General features: G+C 36.1%; 1 long non-coding RNA gene across 2 annotated transcripts in view; it reads left to right on the top strand.

The window, feature by feature from the left end:
* The first annotated feature begins 554 nt into the window (after nt 1-554).
* Nucleotides 555-20018, top strand: part of LOC103347953 (uncharacterized) — a 159250-nt gene continuing 139786 nt past the window's right edge. For both annotated transcript variants that reach the window (XR_007918526.2, XR_007918527.2), the window contains exon 1: nt 555-847. This is a non-coding gene — a long non-coding RNA (uncharacterized lncRNA). The remainder of the gene's footprint in view (nt 848-20018) is intronic.

Below are 20018 nucleotides of genomic sequence, written 5' to 3'. Positions count from 1 at the left end.
CACATTGGCTACATCAACATAATATTTTCAATAGTATTCATACATATATGTGCATATCTATGTTGAAAAGTTCACATTACTTCTGCTTTGCATGATTGCAGATGTTCTATACACCATACTAAAATTTTGTGAATTAAGTACAGGAACAATTTAGAGGTTGCCTAGAAAAAAATTTTAACACACCTAATTTACCTGAGATACCTATAATGTATTTAAAATTGTAAAAACAGTCCTTTTCATTACTTTACATTATTCATGACTTTGGAATAATAGGAGACCAAAATATTTGAGGTTTACATTTGTGAAAAAGAAAGATAGCAGACCCAATAATTCATCTTGGTTTTATTCTGGAAATTGTTATGATTATAGTATCATCTATTTTAATGATTTCAACTATATTCCATGCCCCAGAAAGAAACTTACATATTTATTTTCCAAAAGGTTCCATAAATTGGGGAAGGCTTTACTTCAACATCTGTTATTGGGTTTCTTTTCTGCCTTGACCTAATAAACAGTTATGCGACTGTTAACTGACTTAGAATTCATAGTTCCTGTGTATCATTTTGAAATGACTGAGGATCAATGCTGAGCTTCTGTTGCATTGTAGCTTGAATTTTTTCCCCACTAATTTAATTAACTGGAAAGTAGTATATGCTACATTAAGAGACAGAAAGATAAGTACTCATTTTCCCCAAGGAGCTTATAATTGGATGAGTAGACAGACACGTTATTGGAATATGGCAATATGGAAGGTATTCTAGTAGATTTCTGAAGAATTTTTTCTAATGTGAACATAAATAAAATAGAGCAAAGTCCTATGAGGATGAACTGAGAACCATTTTAAAAGGTAAACTAGAGTGTGCTCAGCATGCTGTCAAATTAGAAAATTTTGTGCATATAATTTAGCTTCCAAGTGATTATTTGCATTGAGTAGTTAAAATACCTCACTGCTATATATATTTGAATTATTAATTTGCTACTCAGCTTAAATAAAACATTCTGAGAAAACAATACTAAAATAACTTGGCATGTTAAGTGCTGGATATAATATGAGGCTTAAGGTTTTGGCAAATAAAAATACAAGGCATCCAGTTAAATTTGAATTAAAGATAAATGATTAATTGATTTGATGTTACTATATTATGTATAACACTTAGAATATACACTATAAAGTTATCATTATGAAGATTATGAATTTAATTAAATGAATTGGAAGCAGAGGAGCCAGTACTCTAACCAGTCCTCTAATAGGAGATGCTGGTGTCACAGATTGCAGCTTAACCTGCTATACCACAGTTGGCACCAAAATATTCAATATTTAAAAACTTTAATGATGGCTTTATACCACTTATAAGAAGGGTAATATTTTTGTCACTTTTTTAAAATAAATATTTGGTCTCTGAGAAACTTTGGTAAAAGTGACTGTCTACAGATATATGAAATATCCCCCAAATGTGCCTTTTCATTAACCAAAATTGAAATTGATACCAGATTGTTCTATGACTCTACTGATTACCTAAACTTAGAAATATTTCAGTGTCTTATGCAGTCTAAAATTTCTGGTTGGGTTCATTGTGGGAGCTATTATGACCCTAAAATTGATCTTACAAGATGCCACTAGAGCCTGAGATTGGTAAACACGGTACTGAAAGTTTTCTTGGTACATTTAGGAAAGTTCATGAGCTTTCGTGCTGGTCAAAACAAATATATATTTGCATATGGCACTATAATTTAAAACAAATTTATGCTAGTATCTTTGTTAACAAGGTGAATGTAGGGACTGATAGTAACTTCTATAGTACTTTAATCAATGTAATGTCATTGTTTCAAACATTCATCATATATTATAAGCTAACAATAAAATTCTTATAGATTGACTTAAAACTAAATGTACACAGACTATGTAAGCAAAATGGGCCACAGGTACAGTTTTATGTTTATTAAGTCCTTAACTTTAGAGAGCCTCCTAGAAATCAGAGAATAAAACTACTGTGTTCATGGGTCAGTATTTCTGCTCAATATCTGTTCAGAAAGACCCATAATTAATTACACATTGTGTTTAGGTAAAGTAGTTCACTTGTATTGTCTTATGTTTAATCCTCCAGGATAGTATGGGATAATTTAAAGGTAATTTTAATTAAAATGTTTTGAACAATGCTGCATATCCTGATAACATGCAAATTATGAGAAAAACAAGATCTCTTATACTATCACATTTATGCCTTCAAATACCTAAAGTATTTTATATACTATTTGTATTCATGCAACAGTCTGTAAGTGACATCCTTCCAAATTGCTTTCCAAAAACCTTTAGGGAAACGTTTATATTACACTCAAAATTCTCAAAAGTAGCTTCATTTTTTTCTTCCATGACTTCTTAGGAAAAAAGAGTTTAAAGAGGTCCAAAGAAAACAAAATCATCTAACAACTTAATGTAAAGTCATGGCATTTTAAATTAAGAAGTAACTCATAAATCATTCTTCCATTCCTTCCTTCAAAAATTTGTATTGAGTGCTGTCTTTAGTCTGGTCCGGTTGCTATACCAACATACCAAGATCAGATGGCTTAAATAACAGACATGTCATTCTGAAAGTTCTAGAGGCTGATTGGTTGAAGACCAAGGTACTGACATATTTAGTTCTGGAGAGAACACTCTTCATGACTTACAGAAGACCTGGTGTCTTATTAATTGTCCACATGACTGCTTGTTGATTTTTCAGAGAGCTAGTCTCTAATCCCTTCTTTGAGTACATTAGTTTTATCATAAGGACCTTACCCTTGTGAACTCCCCTAAGCCTAATTACCTCCCAAAGGAGCCATCTCCTTTATGACTGGGAGGGCCTGGAAGTGTGGACATTCTAGTAACAGAGAAAGTCTTAGAACCAAGATCTTGGTTTATAATACCATTTTTCAATAAATGTAATCAAGGTTCCTTAGAGAATGGTTGATTCTAAGGCTGAGGTAAGAAACCTACAAGATAAATCTGCAACATTTTGCAGTGTCGGGAAGTAAGGAAGCAATAAAAACAATCATTTATGTCAAGAGACACAGGGTGAACTCAAAGTAAGGCCAATAAAAGCTGAGCAACAAAATAAATATAGTATTATTTTACAGCCCAAATTGTAAAATTAATGTTCTTAAGTCCATACTAATATTAATAAATAATTGAATATATATTTAGATAGTATAGATAAATTTCTTGTGTAGAAGAATCTCAAATAATTTTTGTAGATACTCTATCCTGAATAAATTGGAAAAGAAGTCTCTGCTTCCTACATTGTGCTATGCATAATGATGTCCTTAAAAAGTCTAATTTGTAAAAATGAGCACAAAGGGTAATTTTGCAGAAGAGTGATTTGACAAACACTGCTTCAGCTAGTTGATCAAGGCCAGCCTCAACAGTGATAACATTTGATAAAAGTTTCTCCCAACACACAGGAGACCTGGATTTAGTTCCTGGCTCCCAGCCACTGAAGGCATTTGGAAAGCTGAAGATTAAGTAGTTGGAAGATTCAGTGTCTGCTGATAGCACACTTCACTACTCATAGATGGCTGTATTTCACTGTAACCTCACATAGTAGAAGGAATTGAGGGTGGTTTTTTTTTTTTTTTTTTTTTTTTTTGCCTGTTTATAAGTGCACTAATCTCATTCAGAAGATTTTATCCATCATAACCAATCACCCCCCAAATGACTTACCTCCTAAAACCATCACTTTGTTGATAAGGACTTCAGCATACTGGTTTTAGGGGAACACATAGCACAAAGCAATAACATTAGTTATAGTCTACCTGAGAGGAAGAAGTAAAAGTCTTGCCAAGAACATAGAAGAATAGCCGGAGCACTCTATTCCTGCCAGTGGTATATGAGTTCTGTCACTCTTTCTCAGTGTATTGATGGAGATCAGTGAAACTTCCTCTTTTTACAAATAAGACATCTGACACCAAAGACCTCAAAATAGTCATCTTTTGCTCCCATACCAAGTTATTCACAAATTTTGATGAACACCTAAATTTTTGTTGTTAAACTGACTTGGTATACTTTGTATTCTTACAACAAAATAGCTGAGGCTAAGTAACTTTTACAGAAAAGAGGTTTACTTGATTCATGATTCTGGTGGGTAGAAGGTTCAAAAAGTGTGATGCTGGCATCCAGACAAGGGCCTCCTTCATTACATCATTACATAGCAGAGAAGTGGGAAGAGAACCAACCCTGTGCAGAATAGACCGAACACATGGGGTGGCTTCATTTTATAACAGTTCTAACTCACGCCTGAGATTATCAACCCAGTCTCCAAGATGAGAGTTAATCCATTTATGAAGGTGGAAACCCCATGACCTATTTACCTGCCAGGTCTCACCTTGTAAGGTTCAGCTATCTTAATAATGACACATAGGAAACAAAACTTCCAATGCATGAACCTTTGGGTGGCAAACCATATCCATTCCTTATCATAAATTAGAACACTTTTTTCTACATCAAATAGCTTCCTTTAATTGATGTTGAAATGCACCTGTGGTGATTGATACTTAGGAGATACTTAATTGAAAAAAGTCTATAAATTGAATATGTTTTTGCTTCTTACATATTTGGCCAGTAAGATCATACTTGTATTCCTATATTTTACTTGGATTTCTGTATTTTGAATGCTAAATATTGACATCATTTTTGTTAAAAGATGGCTCATATCCCTGTGGCCCCAAATTATAAGTTTTAATGTGTGGATTTATCAGCTTAACTTTTACATTTAGATTACATTTAGACTGGTTTTTTTCATATGTAAGATCAGCTTCTCTATATTAGATCCTATAACAGATAGAATAGCACTTGGATATAACTCAGAAAAGTGAATAGAAGTTATTTGATTCAAATGAAAATGAAAATCATTTAATTGTAAAATAATTGTGATTTTTAACAATATTTATTTAGAACTTATTCTGTATTTGAAATTATAGTTGCATTAATGAGTGGAAATTCTTTGATTTCTAGAATATATTACCCATGATAAGCATTGAATTAATATGTAGTCTATAAAGAATTTGTGATAACATATCCTTGTTCTGAAAATCACTATGTATAAATTGTCCATTTGTTAATTCCACAGTTATTGTAGCAATATTACTTCCCAAGAAAAAAACACGAGATAAATGTGCATGTATAACATATCTACATATATATTCGATTTTGAAATTAATAAGAGAAAAGGAGAAAAATTTTATATTTAAGATATCCAAATGGAAAACAGTGAAACAGGCTTTTAGTCTGAAAGGCAGAGTATTGTTTAATCCAGAATTCTATACCTACACTATGAAGTATGAAAGTAAAATAAAGAGATTTTCAAAAGATAAAGAAGAAAAAATCAAGAATAAAAAGAGGAGGGGGAGGAGGATAAAAGAACTCTGAATGAATACAGGGGAACTGTGGAACACTAAGGAGTTAATTTGTTTACTAGATAAGATTAAAGAAGAAAAATATCTACATCTGCTTTCCTTATTTTGAAAGTGCTATGGTTAAATTTAATTAATTCAGTTAATATTTTAAACTAGGACATTCTATAATCTTAGATTTGGCATTCTGAGCATCATTTCAAATTGAATTGAAAATTAGGCATAATAGAGAAATAGTAATGGAATAATTTAAAACATAGAAGAGTATTCTGAAAAGCTGTGCTTTGTGAGCTATACATTTGTATATTTTGTTATTCATACCACATTCACTTTTTGTCTTGTGTTTGACTTTCCTCTAAAAGTAGACTTGCAAAAGTCAACACTGTCAAATTTGCAAGTTTTTACATTTTCTATGGATCAAGTTTCATTGAGTATTAATAGCAACTAGGAATGTAATAGGGTATTTTTGTAAATCTATTTTTTCCTTTATTCAAGCTTGTAACTTGCAAATGTATTCCTAATTCTGGAAAGAGAAAAGTGAATATTTTATTTATCACACAGAGTCACAAGGCATGCTTAATACTATAGTTGACAATATCAGCATTCAAAAGACTCCAAATGTCTTGAAGAAAAATATTGAACATTTTTCTCCCCTACCAACATTTACACACAAGTACATATTAAACAAAAGCACACATAAAATATTGGGTGGATGAAATTTGGCTTGACATACTCACAGTAACAAAGCTCAAGCTTTTAGATAATGACAAGATCAGTAAATATCGATAATGTAAAATAACTCTAAAGGCTCATAATAAGGACTTAGAATGAATAAACAAATCAAGGGAGAAGATGATTTTACTGTACTTGCTGCTGATCAAACTGCCTCTGGGATATAATGCCTGATTCTGATAGGGGTCTTTAAAAAGAATCATGCTAAACTAAACTGCTGATAAAATGGGAGATATTCTACATGTGTTTTTGAGAAGTAGAACATTTACTAGCTAAAACTCCCCTCAAATCAATCTGTGAATAAACAAATGATGGGGTATAATAAGAAATATGGTTCAAGCTAAGTAGTTGGTGCTATTTTATTATTCTTAAGATGGTATAGTTTGGCTGGCGCCACGGCTCACTAGGCTAATCCTCCACCTGCGGCACTGGCACCCCAGGTTCTATTCCCAGTCTGGGCGCTGGATTTTGTCCCGGTTGCTCCTCTTCCAGTCCAGTTCTCTGCTGTGGCCCAGGAGTGCAGTGGAGGATGGCCCAAGTGATCGGGCCCTGCACCCTATGGGAGACCAGGAGGAAGCACCTGGCTCCTGGCTTCAGATCGGCAGCATAGTGCGCAGGCCATAGTAGCCATCTGGGGGGTGAACCAATGGAAGGAAGACCTTTCTCTTGTTTCTCTCTCTCACTTTCTAACTCTGCCTGTCAAAAAAAAAAAAAAAAAAAAAAAAAAGAGAGAGAGAGAGAGAGATGGTATGTTTGCCAGATAAATTAATGAGATTCCTCACTTTATGGAGACTGCTTTTTACAGATAATTTGGAGGTTATTTTTATATGAAATTACCCTGTATCAGAAACTGCAAGGCCCTTTATAGGCCTTCTACCAATGATTCCTTCTTTTACTTATATCCTGATGAATTTATTTCTGGAATTTATCATTCCTTTGCAGCCCTAAAACATACAATCCTGAGGCTTTGTTTTATTTTTGTGGATCAGGTAGATGACTGAAACAGGGGCCTAATTAATTGGAAAGGCATATTTTATGCACTCCAGAACTAGGTTATCAAACCAGTGGTAGAGCTGTAATATCAATGCAGAAAACAGATTAAAGAGAAAGGGTTAGAAAGGCCATAATCCATCTCCTTCTTAACAGTTATTCAAGCCTGCAATTTAAAGAGAAAAATATGTTTTCACAGGTCTCTTAATAAAAAATATGTTGGTATTCAAATAATTTTCATTTGAAATACTACTTCAAATTGCTTTATCTAGCCACTATAAATATTAAATATTGTAGTGAATAATTTGACTTCAAGTTTCTACTTTTCACCATTTCATCCTTGTCCATTATAAAGTAGTTGTTGTATGTAACAGCAACATATAAGCATGGCACTAATCAGATCACTTTTAATGTAAAAATGAGAAAGGAAGAGACGTAATGTTAGGTGCAGAGTATATATGAAAAAGATCATTTCATATTCCTATCAGATGTTTGTTATTTCTGAGATTCTTAACACAATTGGACAGTCTGTTGAAAGCTGTTGCTATGTTGGAAAAGAAACGGGACACTAAAATAAACCTGTGTGTTACTCAGGAAGCATATTTGGTGATAAAAATATAGAAATCTCTTAATTTACATTGCTTTACATATCAATGAAACTGCAGCATTGATATATATGAGAATTCTTTGGAAACTTTATGGAAAATTTATAAAAAAACTAGCTATGGATTTCAAAAACTCTTTACATAAAAATGAACTTTTAATTCCACTTTCCATAAAGCTTTTAAAATTCAGCTAATATATATTCATGAGTCTTCCATATGTTGAATAAGTAGCCCACAAAAATGAAAATAAAATAATTACAATAAAGTCAAGGCAATAGATGTATAAGAGAGGATTGAAAACATATTTGCAAAAAAATGAAGCAATACTAAAACTGGAAACCTAGAAATTGCTTCCTTTGGGAAAACTGCTTAACACCTTTTGCAAAGTACAAATAATTCTCCAACTTTTTAATCACAAGAATTCTGTTTTAGCTGACAAATAAAAGCAAGTAATCCTATTTCCGGTTTCCAACCAAGCACAGTGAATTTAATGATTATCATTATTATATTAGCGTGGTTTTCATTTTCTTCTGAGAAAAACAAACTGTGGATATTACCAGTTCATCAAATCTGCCTTGAAAGGAACTGGGTGCTGGGCAGAGATCTGAGATGAACAACTGCTATATTCAATCCATTCTTATCAGGGAGAAAATGGCTTTTCACACAGAGAAGACTATACTTGTAGGTGGTATCTTGAATACAGAGCTATTAACCAGAATAACAGGATACTGGGCTGGGAATAAATCCGAAATGTTCATCTTTGCATGTTACATGGAATGTACCCTCAGGCAGTTCAGTCACTAGCTTCTCTTCATATAAGAAAGAAATAGTGTGGTAGAAAGAAAGCAGCCCAAATATTTTGTGGCTTTTGTAATAAAGAGGTGGTGTCTGATCCTGCACCTTTTAAATTCAACCTGGTCTTGCGATTGGCCTTCACTATGAATGTGGCAAAGCGGCATTGTGCAAGTTCCAGCAACATGACTTGTAGCATTCGCATTCAGCCTCACAGAGTGTTGCTCTAAAATCACATATGCTAAGTTTGTCTAGGAGATTAGATTGAGAAGCATGTAGAGGAGATTGTGTTGCCCCTGTCATCAGTGAGTTCTAGAGAAGGTATTGACACTATCTTGAGTCTACCAACCAAGCCATCTCGCCATTTTCTAATCTCATATATGAGCCCAGGCAAAGTCAACAGAAAAGTCATGAAGCTAACAAATTAATGCAAATAAAGTGTTGTTTTAAGCCATGTTTTGTGTAATAATAATAACGTGAAAAAACAATTTATTAAATGGTTTAGATTAAGTTAGAAATCATCTATCAGCATTTTTTGAAAGTGACTTATTAGATAATTATAATTACAAATAATTTCTTCTTTTTAGTAAATATATACTATATTGCATACATAAGGCTAGATATTATGTCATTTTCTGAGCACACTTAAAATTTGCCAAATAATAATAATAGCAACCAAGTAATTGTTTCATCATTTTATAGATTATTTTATGAATTACTAGAGTAAAATTATATTTTGATGTTCTACACATTTTAGCACATGTGTAGAAATAATGCTGCCACCACCAAGGTACAGAAGAGTCTTGGTACTCTGAAAAATGTCCTCTATATTATGCCTTTATGTCTACAACTCCATCACTATATCGTGGAAATCATTGATCTGTGGTGAATCATTTTAATTTTGTGTTTTCAAAGATATAATATAAATGGAATTATATAGTATGCAATGTTGTGAGACAAATTTATTTTACTGCTGTCAAATGTCTTTGTCATCCGTGTTTCTCTGAGAGTATCAACAGTTCCCTTTTATTGTTTGACGAGGCCAAGGCAGCTTCGGCTGGCTGACAAGGTCACAGCAGAAAGTCTGTCTCAGCAAGGCGTGAGAAGGACAGCTGCGGTCCTCTTGGTGGTTTTAGGTTTGATGGGAACTACACTCTGCATGAGCAAGCCGGAGCTTCCTGGTGGTCCTGCTAATGATTGCTGTATTCCTAATTTTAGGGAAGAGCACTTAGTCTCATAATCTCCAAAATGTCCATTGCTTTGTAGAATTTTAATCAAGCAGAATGTTAGTGTAGGAGAAAGGGTTAATGCTTTATGCAAGATTGAGTTGTTTGTGGAAAAGAATTAAAAGGCAACAGGCTCTCTGGTATAAACTTCCCACTAGAATAAAGATAAATTTTATTAAAGCTTTAATTCACTATATGCTACAAATACTACAATGGTTAGGATGTCAAAACTGTAGAATAGATCTAAGTGAACCTTTAAATAAGTGCAATAAAGAAATTAAAGAATTACAGAGAGAACTGCAAAGAGGGGATACATTTTAAAAAGGGTCTGCTTTGAACTTGGGGCTTCTAGTTAGACTAGGTTAGGAAGGTACTATTCTAGTGTATGTAGCCAATTTCTGCATAGTTCAGCAGCACTCGAGGCCTTGTCTTGTGTGGGCAGCCTGTTATCTCTAGCACCTGTCTGTGATTGTTACCCATGCTCTGAATATGCCCTTGAAAATCAAAGAAATTGTAATTAGAAAAAATGGACAACAGGCTTTTCATTGTAAGAAGAAAGAATCATTATGTGGCTTATGATATAAAATTAAAGTCTAGTGCTTGAAGGCCAGAGCCATGCCATCAGCCTTGCTGTGAGTGTCTCATTTCTTCGAGCGCTGACACCTCTCACACCTTGGGGCCCCTGGACTGGCTGGAGCTGGTCTCCGGCAATTGTTGAAAACTATTCCATTCTAGAGGTATATAGCAATTTATTTATACTTTTAATTTAAAAATATTTGTTTTATTTGAAAAGGAAAGTTACAGAGATAGGGGAAGACAGAGATCTTCCACTCACTGGTTCAGTCGGCTACAATGGCCAGGTCTGGGCCAGACTGAAGCCAGGAAGCAGGAGCTTCATCTGGGTCTCCCATGTGCATAGTAGGGGCCTAAGTACTTGGGCCATGTTCTGCTGCCTTTCCAGGCACATTATTGGGGAGCTGGATTGAAAGGGAGCACCTGGGACTCAAACCGGCACCCATATGGGATGCTATCATGACAGGCAGTAGATGAGCACGTTGTGCCACAATACCAGCCCTGTTATCCTATTACTTACTTCAAAATAGGAAGGTTATTCCATTTTTAATTAAGTATGGAAGAGTAGCTATTAACATTTTATACAGAATTTTGAGTGTACACAAATTTTGTCGATGACAGATAACAAAGACTGAGATTACTAGATCTTGTGATAAGAGTATTTTAACTTTATAAGAAACTTCCAAGTCATATTCCAAATAAACCAAAGCCTCTTAGATTCACACCAGCAATGTGTGAGAGTTCCCATTGCTCTTCATCCTTCCTCAGGTTTGGTATAGTTAATATTATTTTATTTTAGTAATTACAGTGGATGTGTGTTAACATCTAATCATGAACCTCTCTTGATGTATTTTCTCCCCAAATCTGTAGTTTATATTAGAATTCATGCTAGGTGCTGTACATTCTATAGGTTTGAACAGTGACTGTATCTGCAATGTACATTAATATCATGCAGAATAGTTTCATTACCCTAAATATCCTCTGTGCTCCTACTTCTCTCTCTTTGAACCCTTGGTAACCACTGATATTTTTTATTGTCTTCATAGATATATGTTTCCTAGAATACTAAAAAATTGGGATCATAAAATATGTATGCTTTTCATATTGACTTCCTTGACTTGGTAATATGCTTTTAAGTTTTCTTCATGTCTACTTTATTGATTTTTACTGCTAAATATTCCATTGTCTAGATATACCACAGTTTATCCTTCAATCTACTTTAAAAATATCATTGTTACTTCCAAGTTTGGACAATTATAATGAAGCTCTTAACAGCATCATATGCATATTTTTGAATGGATATACTTTTTCTACTTATGATTATTATAAAGAATAGAATGACATATCAGCAGTTTTTCAATTTATGTTTTAACCATCAAATATACTGTACAGATTGAAAGAAGAGAATAATAATATATATTCTCCCAAATATTTACCACTTAAATTCTTTTCTTTCATTCCTGATGCCCCACAGTTTGTTTTTTTTTTTTTAAGATTTATTTATTTTACTTGAAAGTCACAGTTACACAAAGAGAGACAAGAGGCAGAGAGCTAGCGAGAGAGAGAGAGAGAGAGAGCTTCCATCCGCTGGTTCACTCCCCAAATGGCCACAATGGCCAGAGTTGAGCAGATTCGAAGCCAGGAACCAGGAGCTTCTTCCAGGTCTCTCATGTGGGTGTTGGGGCCCAAGCACTTGGGCCATCTTCTGTTGCCTTCCCAGGCCATAGCAGAGAGCTGAATCCGAATCGGAGCAGCCAGGTCTCGAACTGGCACTCATATGGGATGCCGGCACTGCAGGCAGTGGCTTTACCTGCTACACCACAGAGCTGGCCCCCCTCCCACAGTTTTTTTCCAGTACAATTTCATTTATATTTCAAGACTATCATTTAATGTTGCTTTATAGCAGTTTCATTGGAAAAAATTTCCTAATTTCCCTCACATAGATTTCCTTATTTCATCTTTATTTGTAGGAGTTTTTATCTCGACATAGGATCCTGGATTTATATTTTCTTTCAGTGCTTCAAAATGCTGCACCACTTCCTCTGAGCCTCTACAGCCATTGATGAGAAATCTTCTGTGGGTCCAATTACTGCTCCCATGTATAACGTGTCTTTTCCTCTTCAAGAATTCTTTTTTTATCTTTGATTATATGAAGTTGGTGGTGGCTATGGCAATGCGTTTTTGTGGATTGAGCAATGTTTTGAATTGTCCATGCGTCTTTGGATCTATAGATTCATATCTTCTTCACTGGAGAAAATTATTTTTAATGTTGTTTGTGGTACTACATTCTATTCCCAGTTAGTCTGTAACTTCCATAGCATAAATTTTATATTCAAAAGGTCCTGGACTTTTTAAATTTGTATTTGGTGCCAAGAGAATAATTGAATACTTTTGAATAATTTCTATTGCTCAATCTTTAAATATACTCATTTTTCGAGCCGGCGCTGCAGCTCACTAGGCTAATCCTCCACCTTGCGGCGCCGGCACACTGGGTTCTAGTCCCGGTCGGGGTGCCAGATTCTGTCCCGGTTGCCCCTCTTCCAGGCCAGCTCTCTGCTGTGGCCAGGGAGTGCAGTGGAGGATGGCCCAAGTGCTTGGGCCCTGCACCCCATGGGAGACCAGGATAAGTACCTGGCTCCTGCCATCGGATCAGTGCGGTGCGCCAGCCGCAGCGCGCCGGCCCTGGTGGCCATTGGAGGGTGAACCAACGGCAAAGGAAGACCTTTCTCTCTGTCTGTCTCTCTCTCTCTCTCTCATTGTCCACTCTGTCTGTCAAAAAAAATATATATACTCATTTTTCTACAGTTACCTCCAGTCTGATACTGGGTAATCTAGTGAGATTTTTATATATTTTCATTATTATTTCTTAAGTTTATGTTTAATTTTGTGCTCAGATATTACATATTATAAATTTATTACAGAATTATTCATAATTCCTTATTGTAGAATTTCTGTAATAACCATCTTATGATATTTATCATGTAATTATAACATATATGGCATATTATCATCCATGTCTGTGGATTGTCTTTTTCCTTTTGAGCTGAGATTTTTCTAGTTCTTTTATTTATTTATTTATTTTGACAGGCAGAGTGGACAGTGAGAGAGAGAGAGACAGAGAGAAAGGTCTTCCTTTGCCGCTGGTTCACCCTCCAATGGCCGCCACGGCTGGCGCGCTGTGGCCGGCGCACCGCGCTGATCCGATGGCAGGAGCCACGTACTTCTCCTGGTCTCCCATGGGGTGCAGGGCCCAAGCACTTGGGCCATCCTCCACTGCACTCCCTGGCCACAGCAGAGAGCTGGCCTGGAAGAGGGGCAACCAGGACAGAATCTGGCACCCCGACCGGGACTAGAACCCGGTGTGCCGGAGCCGCAAGGTGGAGGATTAGCCTAGTGAGCCGCAGCGCCGACCTCTAGTTCTTTTTTATGAAAAATAAATTTCAATTGAGTATTAAATATTTGAGATATTATCATATGTGTCTGAGACTTGATTTACCCCAAAATGTGATATATTTGTTTTACCTGGGAATATGTCTCATTTTGGTTCAACCAAGATTACCAAACTTCTACTTTCAAAATTATTGCTGTGTCATTCGTATTAATCCTGCTCACACATTACTCAGTTGCCTGTCTGGGGCCTGAGTATCAATATGTCAAAATCTTATGATCCTTGTAGTAATGAGTAGTAACAAATGCATATATGAACAGCGCGAAGTGAGCCCAAGAGTTCACAAAAATCTTTCTCATGCTGCTTCCACAAGTTCCTGTGTCTCCTGAGCTTCCTTCATAGTTTCTTTTTCTCTGGGACTCGTGAGAATGTCAAGTATCTACTTATCTTATACTTACCTTATTTTTCTATGTATTTTGTCAATTGATGCCACATCAGAAACCAGGAGGATGAGTTCCCAGAATTTACTGTGTGTTTCGAGTTTTTTTTTTTCCATTGGTTAATGTACAGTTAGAGGATGTTACCTGAATCAATTAACCCTTCAATCAGTCTCTCTCCTTGTCTTCCATCTCCCTCTCTCCCTCTCTTCCTCTCTCTGCCTCCCCCTCCAAGCCCTGATGCCCACTCCTGGTACATTGAGCACAGACCAGAGGATATAAAAGGGGGAAACTATCAAATCATGGCTGTGGCTGTGCTATTTCCAACCTTGTTCTTCCCCAGCCTGCCTGTTACTATTTATTATTATAGTTCTCAAACTATTCCAGGCATTCTTTCCAGATTCTGTAGCTTTATTTGGTGGGATAAGCAGAGTAGAGTATGCTTATTGCATCTTACTCAGAGCTGGAGCCTGGCTTCCTTGATAACAAATATTTATAGAGTAGATTTCATGTGACAGGTCCTTTTGCTAAGTGACTTATATGGATGATCTCCTTATCTCTGACAGTAGGCCACCGAGTCAGGTTCAATTTTATAGATGAAAAAACTATTTGAGAGGCTAAATTACTTGCTCTTGGTCGCACTGTTACTGGGAGGTCTCTGTCCTCAAAGACTTTAGCCCTATTGAGTTGTAAGCATAGAGCAGTTTCCTGGAATAACCTCAGCTGGAGAAATGACCCAAATTGAGAATGGGATTCTGCATATGGAGAAATGTGTGTGAAAGCTCTGAGTAGCAAAACTTGAAGAAAATTACATAAGTAATGTCAAAGACCAATTTTCGTTTTCATTATTTTATTTGGCTCTAAGACTTGCTGCCAAAGTTTTTCCAAGGTCAGAGTGAACATTTCCTTGCAGTGAGAAAATGTGCTTGAAGGCTTCTTAAAGCTCTAGGATTCTGAGAAGAAAAGTCCTTCAACAAGGATTTTGAAAATAGAGATACTGGGAGGTGGATAAAAATAATACACGGACTTCTCTGATAACCCCCTGTTTTTATTCAATGGAAACCAAACCTTTTACAATAGGCTCATATTTAAGCTTGAAGAAATGTTATTGGCATTTTATTATTCTAAATTATGATTTCAGCACACATACAATGTTAAAGGCTGATATAAGTGTTTTTATTGGGATAATAAAAGCTTATCATCTGGAATTTTATGAAATTCTCCCCAATATTTAGTAACCCGAATGCTTGAAAGAGGCTCAGAAAATTAATGGTTAGCATAAGAGAGAGACAGTTAAAAATGAGTAGATTTTAAGATAATCTGAAATTAATTTCTTACCTGGTTATACCCTGACAGCCTTCATGGAATAGGACATTTTATTTATAGTTATGATACTTGTTCAGTTCCTTTTTTTTTCTTTTTAAGTAACAAATAAAACATAAGAATAAGAATGAATAAAAGAGAAAAAATGTCCAGACTGAGCAGCTGTATAGTAGGAACTTGTTCAAACAAACAAACCCAAGTTGCAACCTAATTGTAAGAGCCCACTTGCTTACACTGTTTACTTTGTTCCTCTAACCTTTGCGGTGGGAAGTAAGCTATGGTCTGTGATATAGACCACGGACATGCAGCAAAATTGAATTCTCCCAGGCTGTTAAGAAGTAGATAATCTTCTGAATTAGAACCTCTTCTAAGGTACCTGGCATTGGAGCTCGTAAAGGAATTGCATGATGGGAAGACTTCCATCATACATAAATCCACACCCATCCTTTTTATGTCAGAGATGACTGATATGCTCAGTATATACCAAAACTACTGAAATGTGTTGCATTGTGCCATAGCAAAGTACTGTCGACTGGGTAGGTTAACAACATAAATGTGTTTTCTCACAGTTTTGGGGGGCTATAGGTCTAAGATCCAGATGAGGGCAGATTTCTTATTTCTGACTCTTCTCTGCTTGGCTTGCAGCTGATCCCCTTCTCTGTGTCTTCGTGTGCTTTCCTTTTGTATGTGTCTATGTCCAGTCTCCTCTTCTTGTAAGGACAGCAGTCAAATGATCACATTTTAGCTTAATTGCCCCACTACAGATGCTCTATCAACAATAATAATATTCTGAGGTATTAGGGGTTAGGACATCAATCAATGAATTTGAGAAAATCCAGCCTCTAATAGTGATATTTAGATTCCATAAATTATCATATATACATTGATAGACATACATGCACACATATATGTATATGTTTATTTTTTTGAAGAATTGAAATACTGTGATAAATAGTGTTCTTTTAAATTCAAAGACCTAATTATATTTGACCTACACTACAAAAGGCAAAAGCCATTAGACAATTTTTACTTAGTTTTTGAAGAACTTCTTCTGGCTCTAGCAAATATATCTCAATAAGCTGTGGCATTTAGAAAGGCAAAAAAGCCTATGGCTCTGTCGGGCCTAGGGCCTTGTGATCTTGTGTCAGCACAGCATCCACCCAACTCACTGTGGTTATTTAGGTTTCTTATCCAGCCTGTAGGCATTTGAGTTTACAACAAACGTTCTGACTCAAGACCATGTGAGTCATGTCAGCCAGCCTTACTTCAGGACTTTTCTTCCTGGAGGAAATGGATGGTGTTTTTGATTTATTGTCTATCAGAAGTTTCTGAGGGTCATAGATTACTTAAGGCTTATAATTCAGTGTCAAGGAAAAAAGATTCAGTATCCCTGATGTTGATTTATTTGTTTTTTGTTATATGTATATCTTCAAAGAGTTTGGATACAACTGTATAATGCAATCGTGAGTTAAAAATGTGTCTGTAAAGAAATTTGAAAAATAAAAATTTCAGACAAATCCAAATGTTTTTGTAATTGACATTATTTTTATATGTAGACATTTATTTTTCAATAAATTTAATAGTTATATGCATAATTAGCAATTTCTTTAAATAGAAATGAAATGTAATAGTATATATATTTCCCCTTTTAAATAGTCTCTGTATATATATATATATATATATATCTGTATGTTTCTAATTGTACAAGATTTTTATTTTGACAGAATTACCTGGGAGAAAATCAATGTACATTCTGTTTGTACTATTGGTGCCGTGGTTCACACTTTACCATCATCTGACTATTAATTTTCCCACCTAACATTTCAGATAGGCCGTAACAAACTGTGAGACATGGTGAGGCAAGGGCTTTGGTCAAGGCTTCCTGCAATCACATTGTGACTCAATTCCAGCAGCTTCCAAATGAACTATGAAGTGTCCCAGTGATGCCAGGTTAGTTGTGTGATGACCTTTGCTGCTTGTCTTATTTGAAGATTCCACTTTCTTGCAACTTCACATAACTTGGAGACACAAGGAGGATTCCCAAGCCTAGGACACCCTCCCCTTACACCTGCTCATTGTGTACACACTAGAGTCAGCTCAATGTTTTGTGTTGTGTCACTGAGCTGGAAGCTGCCGGCCCCGACCATGCCATAGACTGATGAAAGCTGAAAGCAAGCAATATTTGTTGGAGATGATAGTAGCAGTTGGGGCAAAGAGTAGGAACCATCTCTCAGTTGAAAGAAAGCACTTCTTAGTGATCCTGACATGGCCCAGGGCCTCTGGCAGAGGACAGAAGTGACCTTGATGATTTGCTAAGCAAGTTGGCACCTGCCTTAGCATACTCTGGAGAGATGCCCTGGAGAAATGTGGACTGTGAAATCCCCTTACAGGATTCACTGTGAATGGAAGCCTCCACCACCGGCTTTCTGCTTGGGAGGTCTCTTCATTTTATTTCTGTTGATTAATTAATATCCAACTTAATCACCACATTGCTGATCCTGATTTTACTTAGTACCTTCAGTTATTTGATTTTTCTTGCAATCCTCCAGAGTCCTATCCTCCACTAGTTCCCACTCCAGCTGACAGTTGTTTTTTCTCCCTAAACCTTGCATTTTTTGTGAAGCTGGTAGTTTGAAATGAGAGGTGATCTTGCAGAGAAAAGACAAACTCTTTTATAGTCTCAGCAGCACACCCAGTCAGCTCTTCAGTTCTGATTCAAGGTGACTGCTTTTTTTGTTACATTTCTTATCTTACAATTCTGTTTCAGGAGCTGCCAGAATGTTCATTTCATTTTTAAAATGAATGCAAAAATCCCCAAAGCTTCCCAGAACCATTGAGGCTTACTAATTAGATTCATTAATAGTACTCAAAAGTAAAAGGAATTTGTCTCTTATTCTTTTTTTTCCCCAAGACTCATCTCTACGCACTGTTTTATTTAAAATACTCTGTATGTAATGGCACTTCTTGCTAAAACATTGGGTCGCAAAGTGTTGGTTCATTAGTCTTTTGTCAGTGCTTCTTGGTGAGTGGCAGTTTTCCCTCTCCTGTGTCTACATCTAGTGCTTTGGTATTCAGGGTATTACAAAGTAGTCAAAAATATGATTGTCATGATGTCTAATTTTGGAGCTGCAAATAAGCTAGAGGAAATAGCATAGGAAGCATTCTTGAGAGTTTTTAAAAAAATTATTTTAAGCAAGTAAAAGGAATGTCTTACTGTATGAGCATTTAAACATCTACATAAAGTAAGATTAGTTTTTGTTAAACATTTTTAAGTTTTAACACATGCATAAGTTTAGGTGGCAACCAACACATTCAAGATTCAGTCATCCCAACACTCCAAAATGCTGGAGTATTGACCCTGAAAGCATCCTCCCACCTTAGCTCTTGCAACCTGTGATCTGCTGTCCATCTAGATTGTTTTGTTCTTTAAAATATCTACCGGAGCTGGCGCTGTAGCATAGCGGGTAAAACCGATGCCTGCAGTACTAGCATCCCATATGGGCACCAGTTCTAGTCCTGGCTGCTCCACTTCTGATCCAACTCTCTGCTATGGCCTGGGCAAGCAGTAGAAGATGGCCCAAGTCTTTGGGCCCCTGCACCTGCGAGGAAAACCCAGAAGCAGCTCTGGGCACCTGGCTTTGGATCTGCACTAACTGGGGAGTGAACCAGCAGATGGAAGACCTCTCTTTGCCTCTCCTTCTCTCTCTCAAATAAACAAATCTTTAAAAAATATATCTACCAATGAACTTATTTCACATGTAACCTTTGAGACTGGCTTCCTTCACTTGGTCTATGCCTATGAAGTAAATTGTTCATATAAATTGGTCGTTTCTCTCACTGATAAGTAGTATTTCTTTGTATTCTTTGTTAAAGTAGCTGTTTCCCATATTTTGATGGGGTTATTTGTTTTCCTATCTTGATTTACAGGAGTTATTTATATGTTCTGGATATCAAGTCCTTTGCTGGATATGTGAATTGAAATGTATACAAGAAGTCTTTACTTAACTGAAGCACACCAAGATCATTTTGTGTGTTTTCTTTTAAGAGTTTTGTTGTTTTACGTTTTTTCAGTTTACTCTATATGAAGTTAATTTTGTGTAAGTTCTACAGTTTTGTACTTTTGTTTTAAAGATTGATTTATTTATTGGAAGTGCAGAGTTACAGACAGAGAAGGAGATGCACGCACACTCACACACACACCAGAGAGAGAGGGAGAGGAAGAGGGAGAGGGAGAGGGAGAGGGAGAGAGGGAGAGAGAGAGAGAGAGAGAGAGAGAGAATCTTGCTAATTCACTCCACAAATGGCTATATCAGAGCTGGGCCAGGCCAAAGCCAGGAGCTTCGTCCAGATCAATCACATGAATGCAGGAACCCAAGCCATCTTATGCTGCTTTCCTAGGCACATTATCAGGAGCTGTGTTGGAACTGGTGCAGCCAGGATATGAACCCGTGCCATATGGGATATGGGATGCTGGCATCACAAGCAGTGGCTTTACCTGCTACACTACAACTCCAGCCCCCTTTTTGATATTTTTAACTCAACAACAAAAGTACAACTAAACCAGTTA

The sequence above is a fragment of the Oryctolagus cuniculus genome, chromosome 6, assembly GCF_964237555.1.
Source record: "Oryctolagus cuniculus chromosome 6, mOryCun1.1, whole genome shotgun sequence".
Lineage (NCBI taxonomy): Eukaryota > Metazoa > Chordata > Mammalia > Lagomorpha > Leporidae > Oryctolagus > Oryctolagus cuniculus.
Note: the sequence above shows the minus strand (reverse complement) of the source record. Positions and strands in the feature narration are given on the sequence as shown.